The following is a 17,332-nucleotide window of genomic DNA, read 5'->3' on the forward strand; positions in this document are numbered from 1 at the left end:
CATCATTCCATTGTTTCATGCCAGAAATGGCAAGGATCTTATTCTGCTCTCTAAAGGGCAAGAGGTAAGCAAAATCTGTTCTCATCCCCGTATCTCCCTTAGTTTTCACTCACTCCACAATAGAATGGGTTTTAGGTATAACTCAGCATTTTACTATTTAACATATGGGATCCTCACATATTCCATCCTTAACACATGATCTGAGCAAAGTAATCAATGTGGTTAAAACTGAGCAAAGCAAAAAAATGCTTTAAATTATAAGCAGAGAGAGAAAAAAAAAACACATGAACACCCAAGTGCAAGGTCATTCTTTCCAATACCTGTGGTTCCATGAAAAAGGATGATGCATTTGCATTCTTGAGAACAACTGGATTAAACAAGCAAGCATTATCAACAGATTTGAGAGTGTTTTCTAAACACCACACTAGAGAAGAGTTCCAGCTACATTCAATTGGAATTTTCATCTTCATGAAAAGTTTTTGGTTTTGTTCCCATCTGCATCCCATTATTGGTCCAAATACCAACAGTGAGCAAGTCTGGGTGCATTTGAATCTTGTAGGAAATTACATAATTGCTACCCCCAAAACTGTGAATACAGAGAAGAATTTATTTCTTTCTTATAAAAGGATTTTATTTGTCAACATACCATAATTTCTGGGAAGCCAAAGTTCTACATCTAATAATGGGGCATCCAAGACAAGGACTTTTATTAATGGCTCCTTTGTGAATTGTATTGCAGATGTAATTTTAATCATATGTACTTCAAGGACACGTGCTGGAAAGCTAAATAGTTTCCCCTCTCTATATTCTGGGAAAAGCATATGCTTCCATCCTTTTGAATGCCCTAAAAAGAAACCTTTAAAACTTTTGTTAGCTATTACTATGAGTCCTGGCTCTGAAAATAATCTCCTTTGCCTTGACAAACTGACATTCGTTCCCTTTTCAAGAATCTGGGAGATGAAGTGCAGCTCTACTCGTAACAAAAGAAGATAGGACTGAATTGGGGAATTACCCAGAGAAAATATCAGGCCCTCTATATACAATCCAAAAGGTGAAATCATGAGAACAGGAGGCCAACAGTAAGAAGAACAGGGACTGAATCACATCCATTGATACTTCACTGTTTGCCTATTTCTTCTAGGAGGCTAATGATGCTGTAGAAGGTGCCAAAACTGAGAATTTACTTGTAGCTCTGGAAAAACTGGTTTTCATATTCAAAGACACCACAATACCAAGTGGAAATAAGTAGTATCCACACGAGAAACCCCCCAAACGGTCTTAATTTATTTTATTTAAAAAATATTCATTTCCTTTCTAAAATAAAAGATTTTAAGTCAGCCTTGGAGTTCTTATTTTCCTTTGATCTCTCTGACAAAGGAATGGGGCCAGAGATATTTAATGATGGGCCCTTGAACACTGTCAAAGATTGTTGGAATGTGTACAACATAGGAACTCTTATTAAAATATAAGAGAAAAGGCCCAAGCTTTCAAAATAAATGAGAACTAATTATTATTATGGACTAAGCATCCCTAATTCAAAAATCTAAAATCTGAAATGCATTCAAACCCAAAACTTTCTGAGCACTGACATGATACCACAAATGGAAAATTCCACCTCTACCTCATGTGAAGGATCTCAGTCAAAATGCAAGTGCACTAAAGATACTATATGAAATGAACTTTGGGCCTTGTGTATAAGGTGTATAAGAAACATAAATGAATATTGTATTTAGACTCCGGTCCCCCTATCAAAATATTTCAATATATTTGCAAGCATTCCAAAATCTAAAACCATCAGAAATCTGAAACATTCTGGTCCTAACTATTTTGGATAAGGGATACTCAACCTATACCATGTTTATTAAAATAATATAATGCAATATCATTGCACTGTCAGCAATGGACTAAGATCTGTCAAAGTGGTACATTTCATCATCCAAGTAGTACCATATTCATCGATCTCCGTGGTGCTCTCTAAGTCCATAGAAAGCAGCTCAGTGTCGTTTCAGTTGGGAGTATCTTTTTATTTTTCTTTGGCATATGTCAGACAGAGAGAAGTTATTCATTTAAAAGAATTACTAATACTAGCTCCCAAATAATCTAGAGTTTGAAACTTAGACAATAAAAGTGCACTCAGAAGATAGCCAAGCTGCTGAGAAGAAAAAGAAAGAAGGAAAGAAAGAAGGAAAGAAAGAAAGAAAGAAAGAGAAAGAAAGAAGGAAAGAAACTGACCTAAAGAAGGAAAGAAACTCACCTAACAGTGAAAGAGTGTGTTTGGTAATAGATATTTTCCTAATGTAGTAATTCAATATCTCCTTTAGAAACTTATTTGTGTGGAGGAGGAAAGTAAGGATGATTCTTTTCAGAAGAAATTTTGGCTTCCTTCATTAAATAAGATTTCATGGGCTCTCTTAGATAGTAATACAATAATTATGTTGGAAGATGTGATCTAATGTCTGCAAACAATGGCAAACAGAGTAAGGTAATTTACCAAGAAAATACATCATTTATGTCATTAAACACTGTTAGGTTGTACAGAGTCCTTTAAAAACACTATACAGAGTGACTACCTCTGTTGTGACAGCTGAGCTCAAGTCCGACTCATTGGTTCTGTATTGGAATAGTTCCATAAAGTGCTATGTAGTATTATCAACCCAGGACTAAAGTTAAAACATCAGTATTGTCAGTCTTCAATGTATACAAGCCCCATCATTCAGAATTCAGAATACCTGTTAGGCTTTGTAGAGCCAGTCCTCTAATTGTTAGAGTTTTGAACTTAAATGCCCAATTTCACCAGAGTTTAAGGACAATACCTGATAGTTTTCAATGAATGCTACTATCATTCTCGAAAAGAAGCAAGTCTCATTATCTAACAAATTTTCAAAACTGTTTCATACTCCATCGAATCAAATGCCACAACTAGTCTACTCAATGACTGTAAAAATTATAAAACTGGTTGTTATTTTTAAAATTACATTTAAAATATAGTATTCTTATACATGCCCTAAAAATTGCAGTGATTTAGGAAATGTAAAGATTTGGGGGAAATTACATGAAAATGCCATTACCTGAAAAAGGTAACTTCTTAGGAATCTTATTTTTTAAATCTGCATCCATCTTGTAGACCCATATCTTCAAATAATTCACTGGTGTCTAAAAAATAAGACATTTAAAACATTTTTAAGTGGATCAGTCTTCTTTGTTTGTTGTTTGGTTGGTTTCTTTTTATCACCCAATACTTTTGTAATGTTAAATTGGAAGTAATGCCAGAACAAGAGTACAAAAAAAAAAAAAATCAAAAACAGAAATACTGAAAAAACACTGGGAGGCATTATGTTTACCTCATTTCCAGCAAAACCTGTAATGAAAAGGCTCTGTAAGTAAGTAACTGTCACATTTTTCCTGGAATTTTCCTGTCTTCCAACAGACCTTGAGACTGATTCTACCCAAAAAATAATCAAGTTGGAATGTGAAATCTCAGAATACTCGCAAATTCCAATGTTTTATACCAAACAACTCACTTGTCAAAACTGATTAAGAGATAAACTATTAATAATTAAGAATGGTTATGGTACAATCAACAAATGGAGCAGTGATTACCTGGCCTGATAGAGCATCTTTGAGAAACCATTTTAACTTTTTGACTCTGAAATTATTCAAAAGTCATTATTTCTCTCTGTCGATAAGGTTGTTCAAAAGGAGCAGATATCTGATTGTGGAGAATTCATGAGTCTAACCCTTTCTATTACAGCAGGATTCTTGGCTTCCATTCCAACTTTCTTTCATTGGCCATGTTTTAGATGCAGAGTTTGCCTTTCCTTCATTGTTCCTTTACTAATGGAAAGCAAACTCACTCTGCAGCTGCTTGTAAAGGGGAAAATCTGAGTTTTGTCTTGGACTTGTACACCAAATCCATGGTTATGTTAGCAGAACTACACCAACAGAAAGACTTTCTGGCCTTCACTCCCCTTCTTTTTTAAAAGATATACATCCTGTGCAAAATCTCAGTGAACTTCATTTGTCCCAAAGAGATGGTGCAATTTGACTGACAATTTTGGATGAAGGAAGAGAGGCTGGGAGGATGAAGAAAAAAGAAACATGAAAAGAAAGATAGAGAAGGAAAGAAGAGAGAGAGAGACAGAGAGAGACAGAGAGACAGAGAGAGAAGCAAGACAGAGAAAAAGGAAAGAAGAAAAAAAGGACAATAAAGAAAAGAAAGGAAGAGGGCAAGAAAAAAAAAAAGAACTCTTCAGCAAGCTTGTTGAAATCCACCCTTTGGCAGTCAACCAGACACCCAACATCATGAAGAAGGGAGACAGCTAGTTTTGGGCCCCCTTATGTCTTTTCAGTTTTTCTGATGTCATTTCTTTCACCCTCTGCAGCCTCTGGGTTTTAGTTTTTTTGTTTGTTTGTTTGTTTGTTTTGCCTGAAAAATCCAATTTCCCCAACAAAAGAAACACATTGAGCAATTGCTTCTCCAGGAGTCATTTGCTGGTGCCGCGCATCACACAATGCGTCAGCCTGTGATGTTGCCACAAGGATACCACAGCATAGTGCAGGAACATCTCTCTAGCACAGCATAGTACCAAAGCCAGCTCCTTAGGCTCAATTAATTCTTCTTTACCTAGGAAAACTGACCAGAATGGAGGTGGGGAGGGAAGAGACCGGCAAAGCCATGCAATGGTTTTCATGCTTCTTTCCAACAATAGGACGTTTAGAAATTGGTATTTGTAACCTTCTTACCACAAACTCCCTGTATTTTTTTTTTAATTTTATGAAAAATGATAAATGAAAAGCATGTATAGTTCGGCTAAAGAACAAAGACATGAAAAAATGGCGTGAGGGAATAGGATAGATTGGACAAAAACAAACCATATCCTCAAACTGAGTCGTGGACTTACTCTTTTTTTTGTAATTTAAAAAAACCTAAACCCACTTAATGATCACTTACCAGAGGTGCATAACAGAGATCAACAATTTAAGAGTGAGAAATAGGAAGCAAATTTGCTCTTGACACACTCGATGAAACAAAAGAGAAAGAGGCTTTGCCAGTAACAAGTTGCTTCTTGTACAGCTGGCTTAGGGAAGCTACTTTCACTTTGGAAAGGCATGAGTTTGTTCACGATGACAATTTTTCATCCTTTTTAAAATGAAATAAGGCTGGCCTACAACTTCTTTTGTAGCTATATTGTTAATATTAAAGCAGAGAAGTAGGGTTGAAATGAAATAATAATAATAAGATCCTGATTGTGACCAGGAAACATGAGACATTTTTAAAAAATCAGATGTCTGTCATTTCACTACTATACATGAACTACATACTGCCTGAATGCTTGCTATATACCAGCCAACTTTAACATTTTCTGTGCAAAGCTCTGTTTTGCTCTTGAGAAAGCACACCACAATTAGATTAGAAAATGAGGTGACAAGGAGAAAGAATTAAATCACTTGGATCCTGCAAGGAAAGAGATGTGCAATATGTAAAAAGCCAGTATTTCCTTAGAGCTTTAACAGTAAAACAATGGGATTCTCTTTCTGGGAAAGGTACAGAAGAGCCTGGAACTTCCACAGTGATACTTACAGAAAAGAAGCAACCATCAAACCCAAGAAACTAGGTTCCGCTGAAGCAGAAAGCCCCTTTCCTCAGTCCAGGGCACAGGTCCACTGACCTGCTCTGTGCTGCTCCCCAGGAGGCCAGCTCTCTCACCCAGGACTTTCCTGCCTACTGATTTCTACATTCCTCCCTTCTTTCAAAACAACAGGCAGCCAAGTAGAATAAAATTTTACATCATCTCTGCCAAATTGAAGTTTGAAAAAGAAAAGAAGTATTAACCCATATACCTACTTCTTTCTCTCAACTTGTACAAAAATCAGTTTTTTCTTTTGCTTTCCAGCCCTTTTTCCACCCCTGACATTCATTCCCCCCAACACACGCACACACACACACACACACACACACACACACACACACACACACCACAACTGCTGCTTGGTCCAATCTGGTGCCTGCTTAACAACAGCAAAATGACAAGCAACATCTGTTTGTAAAAGAGCCAAAAATCAAACCTTAACATTTTTTGGCTAGGTCTCTCTTTTCTTTTTTCCCCTGACTCTAAAATGGGAGGAGCAAAAAAGAGAAATATTAAGATTTATATTCAGCATTGGCTCAATGAGGCACCATCTCTGCTCCCCAGGGATGTTTGAAGGTAAAGCACTTTTAGGGAAAAACCACTGTGGTATTTAGGGTTGTCTCCGCTGAAGTAGTCACATGAAATCTAACATATCAAATCTCTAAAAGTCAGTTTTTATCTAATAGCCTTATATTCATCTTTTAATTAGAATTACCTGGGCTTTTATGTTGGTGGAGGGGAAGGAGGAAAGCAAAACAGGAAAAGAAAAGAAATAGCAGAAAGGAAAGGAGCTCTGTTATTTCTCTATTCTTTCATATCACACAGGCATACAAACAGGCACATTTACACACATGCCACACACAGGAGCCTGCACCAGACACAGCGAGGCTGCAGCACAGATCTGCACAGCTGTGGCCATCAGAAATGGGCTCCAGCATTCCCCTGTGGAGATGTGGATTTCTGGAAAGCTACCAACAGTCCACAAAGTCACAATGCAAGGGATCAGAGCTACCTCCATGGTGGGGGTGGGGGGCTGGTACTGGTAAGGAAGAGAAAGCCTCACTCATCAAATGCAGATTTTACCCCAGTAGAAGGGAAATAGGAGCCTATGAGAGACTACTCCCATTGCATTCAGGATTTGGATGAAACTCACACACGTTAAGGAAAAAATAAATTCAGACAAGTTGCTAAGGAGACTTGTGTAAACTCCAAGCACAGACATATTTCTTGGCCTTTCCCCCTCCTCTCCATCTTGTATTCTGATCACGCAGCTCTGCGGCAGCACTGCACCAACCTTCTGCATTGATCTTGGCCTTCACTCTGCAGACTGGCAGAGCTCACTGGTGGTGGATCTCATCATCTTTCAAAGTTAGCAAGTTAAAAGGGTATTCGTGTGTGTGTGTGTGTGTGTGCATGTGTGTTGTGAGGAAAGGGTAGGGGAATTTTAATTCTGAATTTTTAAAATATAGATGTTGAACAAAAACGAATATTTACACTGCATTTTTTGGAAGCAGTGGAGAAAGGGGTAGCTAAAGCATGTAGCTCTGGAAATATCCCCTTGCCTGTAGAGTCTGTCCTTTCTTTGTGCCCCTAGACTTCCCTCATGTGTCTAATAAAATCCTGCCCCCTGACACATGTAAGCAAAGCCTGAGTCTTTGCAGATGAGGGTTCTGCAGAAAGCAGTGCATTTTACAAAGTTAAATTCTGCTCCCTGCTCCCTTCCTTAGGAGGGAGGGATTCACTGTTTTTAAGAACTGAGATGGTTCCTAAAACTCTTAATTCAAACCTTTTTGGATTCTAAGCCTGCTAACATTTCAGAGGAAAGACTTCAGCCTGGTCTGTATTCTCTTCAGCAGAGAACTTCTCTCATAGTGACACATCTTCAGTAGCACCTGATATATGTCAACATTTGATTTAGGAGAAAATTAACATTTTCCTATAGGACAGAAATGTTTATATATTAGAAGCCAATATTTTCCCTTCTCAGCCCCTGTATTAGGATTTCTACAATTTTTGCCCAGGTCAGAGATAAACTTGACCAACAGACCAAATCATTGTTCAGGTGCTGGAGCAAAACATTTGTCTCAAAGTCTTGTCTGTGTATACCTTTGTGGGTACTTATATATGTGTGTACTTTCATGTGTGTCTGTGCATGTGTTTTCATGTTCATGCATGTGTCTTTCAGTATAGTTTGTGCATATGTGTGTTATGTGTACTTATGCTTGCTTTTACATGTGTATATGTGTCATACATGTTCTATGTGTTTTCTATACACATGTGCATGTTTGTGAATATTTGTGTGCTTTTTATGTGTACTTCATGTGCGTATATGTGTCTGAATGTATATGCCTCTCTGTGTGTACATGTATGTGCATGTGTGTGTGTGCTTCCCTGCCTCACCATGATGGTGAAATTAGTAAAACAAACATCAAGATGGTTAGGGCATGGGCATCTGCTCAGTCCCCTCTCAAATTAGGGAAGGTTGCAAAATCCCCCACCCCCAGCAATAACAGAAAAGCTCCAGTGCAGGGCAGCCAACTAAACCTGCCAATGCAGCCAGTTTTTGGAGGAGAGGCCATAGCATGAGATAGTGGTAAAGGGATGGGAAAAGTTTCTGCATTCAGTCCAAAGGGCTGGGTGTGTTTCTTTATGCTCCAAGAAGGCTATGCAGCTTCCATGTCTTCACTCTGCCAACCTTTATTTGGTTTTCACACTTCAAAGCTAAAGCAAGCTGTGCTGCCTCAGTTGAAATAAGGCCACCAGGCAACTCTTAAGCTAGCAAGATGGAGGTTTTGTTCCTTCCATTTGCAGAGAAAGATGAAGTCTTACAACTAGCCCTGCTCGCCTACCCTTTTCACGTGGGGCTACATGAAACTGAGCTCTTCATTTTAGGGAAGTAGAGATTCTTGGAGTTCTATGACCTTTTCCCCACAAAATAGATCCTCAGTTGTTTCTGGGGACCTAGCCCTCATGACTCAATCAAACTGAAAAATGAACCTGGGAGATGAGCAGGTTGTGCCTACCCCAGCAGGCAACAAGGCAATAATTAGGTGGCCTGGGGGCAGGGAAGGGACACCTGCATGTTTTAAATTTGTCCCAGAAGACACCACAGACTAAACTCCAGGAAATCCTGCCTTTTTACCTTTTGGCCTATTTGTCCTGCATGCCAGGGCCAAGAGGGTTGTCTCACCTTATTGGAAGACATATTTGTTAAAACACTACATGATCTTATGCCATTGAAGAGAGGAAGAATTAATTTACAGGCTCAATGCAACTCACAATTCTGAAATAGAAGTTTCTGTTCAATCTAGATTGCCCAAAAATGCTTTCTTTTCTAAGTTGGCTAACTGCTTTCTCAAATTCCCCCAAAGAACAGAAAGTATATGAGCTATCTTTTGTTATACCACGACCTGCCCTTCCTTCAACCCTGCCAATCCTTTTTGAGGAAAAAAAGGAAATATATTACTAAACAAATGATCAACATGGTTAGGCTAGCTTGCAAGGGACAGAGCATCAGATGCATAAAGAAGGAATCTAGATAGTCTTCAGATTTTTTTAAAAATGTGGTTTTTCCCATCGTGTTGGCAAGTCTTTACAGAAGCGGTCCTTTGAGGTGTGGCAAGAAAAACAGCCATATTAACAGTTGCTTGGTTAGCAAACTGAAGTGCTACTCAGACGTACAGTATCTTAAAGAATAATGTGACATGATTTCTATTTTCAACACAGGTATAGGACCATATTTAAATGCATGTGCAGATTTGTGAATAGGCCTAAGTGCTTGTCATCCAAACCTCTAACCCGTAGCTTTGAGATTAAAGACCATACCTTTTTCACATTTTATAACCTTTATGACATTTCTTTATATCACCCTGAAATTCAGTTCCATGCCTTGCATACAGGGCAAGGAAGAGAATGTTCTGCCCCTCCATCTTTATGAGCTAATGCTGCAGATTGTAAAACACTTTACACATCACTCAGCAACTGTCTCCTAAGTCTTGTTGGTAATATTATGGCATATTGTGCAGAGAGCTGACAAAAAGGGATGCTATGTCTTTCCAAAGCTCACATATTACTTAATGGCAGCATCAGAATGCAGATTCCTTTCCCCTCCCCAAACTGGCAAAAGGATTCTTGGTATGGCTGAGGAATTTGGAGGTAGCCTTTCTCTCATTTGACTTCACCTGTCTGTCAGCATGTTTTATCACCTTTGATCCCAGGATACAAGATGCATGAGCCACAGGTACACTAGCAGCTGCAATCTTGTGTAATTCCAAAGACTAAACAATCAAATGGCCATATTAAGAACTGATGTCAGGGCACAGTGAAGGTTGAGAATGTATTACAATCCAGCAATGTATTCCAATCAAGCCAATACAATTGGGTATTTTGATCACAACTGATAGATAACAGATTGCAAGCTCATGACTTCAAAGTGAGTTAGGCCATCTAGACCCAAACTAGAGCCCATCTATCCCTCACCTGAGACAACTGTTTATGCTGTCTGAGTTTCTACTTGTTTTTACGCATGGGACAGGACTGAGGATAGGGCAAATCAAGATCTGAAGATAAGACATCAAGTTCAAAGTGTCCTATGTAATATTTTCACTTTTTTCCCAAATATCAACAAGTCAAGCAGTTATTAACACATTATTTAAAAATTACTACTGTTCCTCAGTGGGCATTCATGTGGTTAGCTTTGGTAGAATTAATCCCTAATATAATCCCATCTGTATCTTCATCTCACATAAATAATTTATTCTTGACATTTAATAGGGATCAGACATCATCTCACATAAGGCTTATAAAGACAGAATCATATTTACTGTTTCTTATGGTGTGTTATTTTTGAGTTAGTGAACAAAAATGGGTGCGGTATATGGAAACCAGTCTCAATTACCATCAAAATTATTTCTAAACAGAAAAGGCTGGCAAAAGCCATAGAGACAGCTCAAAATTCCTCCTTGAAACATTAATTATACTATTAAGAACTCTGATACCTCAATTTTATTTTTAGAAATTAAGTCACTTATTCCAGCTCTGCTGAACTAGCATGGAGTGCCTGGAACATCAACTGAGAAGGATTCTGAAATTATGTGTGATATCAGTAGGAATGAGTTTATGAGCACTTAGTAAGCTATTCCTGCCAAAGGGGAAGAAGGCTGACAATGACATGTATTATCAAGATATTTGCCATTTCTGACTGACTTCAAACTTCTCTGGTATCACTATGGCTTTTTTTTCATGACAGTGGGGACACACTATTCAACAGTCTCTAATGTAATGTTTCTTGATTCCTGAGAATTATTTTAATTATTACTTCATATCTGAACATTGTAGCACAAGTGTTATTCACATGATACTTAGGACACATTATGTGTTATTGTAGTGAGGTAGAAAGACTCTTGTTCCCATCCCTGGCAGATACATGTGTACTGACAAGAAGTCTCTGTTTACAACAAGAAAATCAAGAAAAAGAAATATCTGTGCAAATTCACCAATCCTAACTGTGGTTTTCTTTAAAATCTATGTAAGACAATATATTTTACAACAAAGACCTTTCCCTGGGCAATGCAACTGGACTAGACAGGTATGGCCATTTCTCCTGGCATACCTGGAAGGTTTCTGAAGATGAGTGGGGTAAGTGGTGGCAAGGAAAAGACACTGTAATATGATATGGGTGCTTTGCATCTTACATCATAGACCCAACCCTCCCCAGCTCCCTAGGACTAGGTTAGATAGCTATGGCTGAACAGGATGTAATGTCAGCAGACTTGCCCTTTAGGACACTGCTGCAGCAGAAGGGAGCACCAGAGAATGACGGGGTGTGAGAAGCTTTATCATTGTAAACTAGACCCCACTGTGAATATGTGGATTCATTGATGAATGGGTGCCTCTACAAGGGGCTTCATTCGGTGGTCCATGTAATCCAAGGAAAAATTGTTTTTCAGACAGCCATGACAGAACCACATCAGACACTCTTTCATTCCTATTGATTTATGTTTCTCTGCTAAACTCATATGATGGGTTGTGAAATTCATCTTCCCAAGACATAGGGCACGGAGCTCCCAAAAGACAATTAGGCATCGATTCCAACCTGTGGGGGAATCCAACCTTATATCTGTATTTCCAAGATAGAGGGTACTTTCCTAGGCTCAGCCCTAAGGAACCAGCTTCATATACAGTAAAGGTAGAGACCTTCCAGCCTGTGAACATGAGTCATTCATCCTTCTGTGATTGAGCAATACAGGTGTGATTTACAGGATCTCCTGAAGTTAGACCATCACCTAGTTCATCCCACTGTCTCTGGGGATGACTACAAATGGTTTCTCCAGCTCCACCCCGCTTTCAATGCATTGGGTAAATAGACAGGAAGAATCAGGGCTGAGAGACATTTTTCAGTGACCTATGTTCATGCAGCCAAGGATTAAGACCAAGTCACTGACAAGTTTTGCTTGTGAACCTGGAGCTCTCAGCAGAAGTGGTGACCACAAAAGACAGGAGCCTCTACCTCTAAAGTGAGAATTTTCAGACATAAAGGCTAGGTGTCCAAGGAAGAGTCCTAGTCAGAGATTAAAAATAAAATATAATAAAAACTCCACTTGGAACAGGTTTATATACAATCCAATGAGTTACAAAAAGTCATGAGTGATTCCATCTGGGAGGTCAGTTGAGCATCACAATCTTAGTTTGTATACATCTGTAAGACCTATTAGTGCTTATAGTATCATATTGCCCATGGATGGATTAGAGAACTGCCTTTCCACTGAAGAGAGACTGTGAAAATATGAGAGGTAACATATGGCTGACTCCACCTCCTGCTCAGAGATTCTTTTTTGGGGGAATAAGAGCAAGTGGATCACAAGATCCAGGACTTCCCAGCCTAAATCACCACCACCATCCATGTGTAGGAGTACATTACGTGCCTGTACAGCAACTGACCAGTTGATTCAAATTTGAAGGTAGAAATGTTGGTATGTCACTGCTAAAACCCAGCGCTGGATTTTCTTCTTAGCAGTTCACTAGACGCCCCTCTAGACCCAGGGCAGAGAATGGCATCATCAAATCCTCAGTAAGCCAACACAAAAACCCTAAGAAAGAGAAACACTCTCTAACTGCCTTTCCTACAACATATGGCCAATTGGCCTCACTAACACTAATACCACATTCCTATTTAGACATCTTAGCAGAGGGCTCTAAAATGGCACTGTCTTGGCTGTGCATTTTGTTTTTCTTTCTACTAGATCTCTGCCTTTTCTGAAGTCCCACTTCCCTGCACATGCATACCTCACAAATGCGTTGTGCCAGATGGACACTTAATCCCAGTAATCAGTTGGGAAATTAAATGTTATAAAAGCAAGCTAGTCTCCTGAATTTTCCCACTTGAGATTAAAGCCTTAGCTGTCACCATGTTCTATATGAGACCCAGGCTGCCTTTTCAAAAAGGGCCAATGTGATGGATCCAGAATGGGCTTCGTGCTTTATGGGTATTTGTGTTTCTTTCCCAGAAAAGAAATGCAGCTCAATTCAGTTTTGTTTCCATTCTGATGGCTGCTATTAATACCTCCTATTTACAGAACACACACCTCAGAGGATCTCAAAACATTTACAGAAATTAACCAAGCCTTGCAACATCCTGTCAAGTGGGCAGGGACTAGATATTACTTTCTTCATTTAAAAGCAAGAAACTGAGCTATTAAGAGGGCAAATTTCAGTGCTTGCCACATAGACAGGACCCCATCACCCACCTATTTCCAAGGCTCTACTTAAGCTGCCAAATGAGGTACATATTTATTTATACCATGCTCCCTAGCTTATTATTGTAATATTTTTCAGACACACACACATGTGCATGCATGTTTTATAAAATACTCCTGTATAAATAACATGTCTTCTTTCCATGAGTCTCTCCACAAGTGTGTGTTACAAATCACCTCTGGTACATGTTCACTAATGTGTGACTTATTGATTTGCAATAAATCAATACCTCTCTTAAAGCACTTTTTCCCTCTGTTTCCAGAAAATTCTTAGATTCTGTGCAACTATCATTTTGTCTGGTTGCCCTGAAGTCCTGTCAGGAGTCAAGTTTTAGGTGATCTTGTATTCCTCACCTTGTCTAGCACTTACCCTACTGTGATAATTCAAAGGTAGCACAGAAAAAAGAAAGGAACTTTGTTGTCTTTGAGACAGATGGGACTCCACTGTAGTCCTACTTCTGCCCTTGGCAGACCTTGAACAGAGTAATTTGCTTTTCTCTATCTCCTTATATATAAAATTAGTATAATAAAAATCTTCTTTGGAATTCAACAAGGCACTATAATATATAACAGAATAAAATATAAAATAGTATAATATTCATCAGTCTGACAAAGGTCAACTACATGATGGTACATCAATATAGGAGGATACTCCACAGCTATTATCAAGAAAGACTGAAAACATACAAAGAAAGAGCTGACAAAGAAATGCTTCTAAGACATATCAAATGTGGGAAAGTGAGTTGTAGAAGCTACCTACTATTATATATTGTTATGGCTTGTGTTTAGATGTCCCCCAAAGCCTCATGCAGTCATAGTGGGGCTTTTTCAGAGGTGGGTAGATCTAGAGTGTGTGATGCTGGAATTGATTCATGGTGCAATGCTAGGTTTAAGGACACTAGGATCAAGGGTGTGAGTGCAACCCACCCTAAGTAGTTTGGATAAAATAAAAGGAGCAGAAAGATGCTATTAAGGCCCCTTGTTGCTTTGCTACCCTCTACCCACTATGAACTTTTCTCCTCTGTAAAGTCACCCTGCCTTGGAGCCAGCTGATTATGGACTGAAACATCCATGAACTGTAAGCCAAATAAACCTTTCTTCCCCCTTTAACTTTGGGTGTTGAGTATTTTGTTTCAATAACAAGAAAAGTAACTAAGATATATATATAGATAGATAGATAGATAGATAGATATAGATAGAGATAGATAGAGATAGAGATATAAAAATGACATTCTTGTTACATACAGGTTTATGAAAATGCAAGGAATGAGATAAATAACATGAAGTAGGAACAACAGAATGATGCTAGTGGATGGGTTCCCTGGGGTTGGGGCTGTGTTTTCATCTTTGTACCTCTAGTTCCTGGCACATAGTAAAGGCTGATTGAGTGGAACAACATTGCTCAATGACTGAGCTGAATAATAATTAATTATTGAATCAGGAAATAAGAGCAGTAAAGTGAATCACAGAGACCATTATGCATTGTTAGGAATGCTTTGACTGGAGGGAGATAGCACATTCCTTTGGGAAGAAACAAACCCAGAGTCGTGAATCCCAGATTCCAGATGTGTGTTTCCAAAGGTGTAGTCTCAGGACCACCAGCAGCTACATTTCCCAGAAGGTGTATTAATCATTATGATTCCTGGTACCTACTCTACATGTGAATCAGATTCTTTGGGATCATGATCTAGGAATCTGTGTTGTACATAATTTTTCTATTTCACTGTTATTGGGATGTAGTTAAAATTAGGAATTAAGCATATTTAACGTTGTAGAAATATATTTTATAAATATATAAATCATGACATGATCACATTCAAGCTAATAAAATATCAATTACCTCATAAAGTTATCATTTATTGGTTATAATTGAATGCACCAGACGCAGTCCATAGGCATGAACACTCAATGAGTTCCAGGAGAAGAAAGGTGCTGAAGAGTCTGTTTCAAGAAATTGCACATAACCACTCCCAGCACTGAGGAAGGGGCTTCTGGTCCACTGTACCACTGCTCCCAGTGCAGAGGAAGGGGCTTCTGGCCCACTGTACCACTGCTCCCAGTGCAGAGGAGGTGAGCCACATGGGCGCCAACAGCACACACACACCCTGGCCCCCTCCATTGAAATTAGAAGTCTCAAAACCAGACTTCCAGATCATCTACAGCAACTCCAAAGGGAAATGAGATGGGACACTCTGATACTCAACCACCTGGACTTACTGAACTGGCAAAAAAAGAGGATCTGGAAAAAATGAATTTGGAAATAATTTCTCAGATAACAGCAGAGATTTTGCTTGTAGTGCAAGACATGATCAATAAATCTAGAGAGGAGCTGAGGAACATGATGGAATCCCAACCTAGGAAACAAATGAAATCCATAAAACAGATGCAAACAGATTTCCAGGAGATTAAAAACTCCACTGAAAGTCTACACAGCAGAATGAGCCAACGTGAGGACAGAATTTCAGATATAGAAGATAAGATTGCAATTAGTGACCAGGAAGAGAAAAATTGCTTCAAAATTGTAAGGGAGCATGAGAAATCAATCCAGCAGCTGCTAGATGATGGGAAGAAGAATAACATAAGACTGATTGGAGTCAATGAAGAATCAGGAGAGAGTGCAGATGACATAAAAAATCTCTTCACAGAAATAATGGAAGAAAACTTCCCAAGCAGGGGAAAAGAGCTTGACATACAGATAAGTGAGGCATATAGGACTCCAAATAGCCTTGATCAAAAAAAAATCTACACATAGGCATATAATTGTTAAGAGTCCAGAAACCCAATAGAAGAACAAAGTTCTACAAGGAGTTAGAGAAAAGAAACAAATCACATACAAAGGAAAGCCCATCACAATCACAGCAGACTTCTCAACACCAGCCCTCAAGGCAAGAAGAGCTTGGAGTGATGTATTCCAAGCCTTAAAGGAAAACAGTCTCCAACCCAGATTGATGTACCCTGCAAAACTATCTTTCAAAATTGATGAAGAAATAAGATACTTTCATGACAAAGAGCACCTTAGGAAGTTCATGAATACCAAACTAGCACTCCAAAAAATTTTAGACAATATCCTAGGAAAAGACAATGAGGATCACAACCTAGGGAGTACAGCAGAATGAATCCATCGGGCATGACCAAAAATTAAATGTAAAGGAGGAAAATCCAACCAACAGAAAAAGTCATGACAATGATAAGTCAATACATATCCGTTATAACCATCAATGTTAATGGTCTCAATTCACCAATCAAAAGAAATAGATTAACAGAATGGGTCAAGAAGCAAGATCCAACAACATTCTGCATACAAGAAACACACTTAATTCAAAAAGAAACTCATAGACTGAAAGTTAAAGGGTGGAAAACAATGCTCCATATGACAGGAACCCCCCAAAAAGTAGGAGTAGCTATTCTCTTTGCAGATCAAGTGGATTTCAAATCAACATTGATTAAGAGAGACAAAGAAGGACACTACATCCTTGTAAAGGGAACAATCCAACAGGAAGAATGACAATCATAAATATATATGCACCAAACGCTAGTGTGCCCAACTATATAAGACCAATGCTAACAGACATGAAATATATATATATATATATATATGCACTAGTACAATAGTACTGGGGGACCTCAATACCCCACTGTAAAAAATAGATAGATCAACTAGACAAAAAATGAGCAACGAAATACTAGAACTCAATCGAACTCTTGAACAAATGAACTTAACAGATGTTTACAGAGTGTTCCACCCCACAAAAACAGAATACACTTTCTTTTCAGCTGCACACGAGCCATTCTCCAAAATAGACCACATACTCCCTCATAGAACATGTTTAGGTAAGTGCAAAGGAATTGAAGTTATCCCCTGTATATTATCAGACCATAGTGCAATGAAATTGGAGATCAATACCAAAAGAAACTGCCAGAATTTCATAAATACATGGAAATTGAACA

At 38.6% G+C, this 17,332-nt stretch overlaps 1 long non-coding RNA gene across 48 annotated transcripts in view; it reads right to left on the bottom strand.

Moving 5' to 3' along the window:
• The window catches only part of LOC110346967 (uncharacterized), a 299,763-nt gene that overhangs the window by 60,724 nt on the left and 221,707 nt on the right, over positions 1-17,332 (bottom strand). For 38 of the 48 annotated variants that reach the window (XR_015451754.1, XR_015451737.1, XR_015451761.1 and 35 more), the window contains one exon: positions 3,069-3,153. The exons of the other annotated variants lie outside the window; for them this stretch is intronic. This is a non-coding gene — a long non-coding RNA (uncharacterized LOC110346967). The remainder of the gene's footprint in view (positions 1-3,068; positions 3,154-17,332) is intronic. 48 annotated transcript variants of the gene reach the window in all.

This window comes from Heterocephalus glaber, unplaced genomic scaffold (genome assembly GCF_053883595.1).
Source record: "Heterocephalus glaber isolate CG9 unplaced genomic scaffold, H.glaber_assembly_v1.0 deba00001431, whole genome shotgun sequence".
Taxonomy (NCBI): Eukaryota; Metazoa; Chordata; class Mammalia; order Rodentia; family Bathyergidae; genus Heterocephalus; species Heterocephalus glaber.